Source organism: Colobus angolensis, unplaced genomic scaffold (assembly GCF_000951035.1).
Source record: "Colobus angolensis palliatus isolate OR3802 unplaced genomic scaffold, Cang.pa_1.0 Scaffold154, whole genome shotgun sequence".
Lineage (NCBI taxonomy): Eukaryota > Metazoa > Chordata > Mammalia > Primates > Cercopithecidae > Colobus > Colobus angolensis.
This window is the reverse complement of record NW_012114644.1, coordinates 5,332,297-5,333,854: the sequence shown is the minus strand read 5'-3', so window position 1 is coordinate 5,333,854 and position 1,558 is coordinate 5,332,297.

Sequence of the window (1,558 nt, the reverse complement as noted above, 5' to 3'; positions counted from 1 at the left end):
CCAGGATGGTCTCGAGCTCCTGACCTTGTGATCCGCCTGCCTCAGCCTCCCAAAGTGCTGGGATTACAGGCGTGAGCCACCCAGGCCGGCCTAATTTTTTGTACTTTTAGTAGAGACGGGGTTTCATCATGCTCACCAGGATGGTCTCGAGCTCCTGACCTTGTGATCCGCCTGCCTCAGCCTCCCAAAGTGCTGGGATTACAGGTGTGAGCCACCTTGCCCGGCCCAGGAGGAAACAATCTTTTAGTGTGATAATGTTTTCTGATATGTTTGTGATATTGTTTCTTAAAATGCCCTTGTATTTTAGGAGTAAGCTGAAATATCTTACAGATGAAATGATTTGATATCTATGATTTTCTACAAAATAATTCATGGTTGGAAGTGGAAATATAGATGACATGAGATTGAATTGAAATGCTCATCACTGAAGCTAGATGATAAGTACATGTAAACTCATTGTATTATTGGCTCTCCTTTTATAACTGTTTTCCGAGAATAAAAATTCCTTGCTCTCCAGAAGCTTATAATAAAAGGAGTCAGACATTCCAACAAATAGAATACAATGACAAAGTGTTGGGTCAGCTCCAAGGGCAGCAATGGTTCTGGGATAGGCAGAAGGAGTCAGAGAAGATATCAAAGAAGAGTCCCTCGTTGACCAGAGGCTTTAAGGAAGAGTATCTCAGGCCAAGGAAAGACAAGTGGGTGCAAAGGCACGTAGACGTGAAGTAGCAGAGCTTCCCCAAATGACTTACTAGCAGCCATGTTAGTGCAAGTGTAAGTTCTAGAACCAGACTACCTGTGCTGGAGTTCTGCTTCTGAGTGCCTGCTGTGAGACCTCAGGCAGGCTATGTGTAATGTCTCTGTGCCTCAGATTCTTTACCTATAAAACAAGGATTAGAGCAATAGCAATATATACTTCAAGGGGCTGATGTCAGGAGTTGATGAATTATTTAATGTGTAAAATGCTTAGAAGAGGGTGGGTAAAAAATAAATGCCAGCTATTAACAATGGTAGCAGACTCCTAGCCTACAATACCACACATTCTGAAAAATATCCTCCAATTTGTTAATGTATCTCCTTTTTGTTAGACTGTAAACTTGTAAAATAAGGACTGTGTCTTATTTATCTCTTTATTCCTAAAAACTAGCCTAAGACCACGCCCATAGTAGGCCTTGATCTGGAAATTCTTTCAGGTGGCAGGGGAGGGACCATCAACAGCCTCTGTCTAACTCCCTCTTTATTTCTCCATGTGATACCCTTAATTCCTGAAATTCTCTGGCTTCCTTTAGCTTCCTTCCCTGTGTCTAACTACTCCCCTATTCTGCTCCAGCATTGTTCATTTATTAATTATGCCCTCTGGTCCCTTCCCTGGCAGGTGTTCCAGTGCTTCCTCTCTCTCTCCCCACAGATAAGATACTCCCTGAACAGCCTCTGCATTGTTTATTCTGCAATTAGTGAACGGTGAGGGAGGCTGAATTCCTAGATCATACCTATTTGTGAAAAGTAGAATCCTCTGGAAAAGAGAAAAGCAGGTCAGATGGCCAAAATGAAAGGAGAA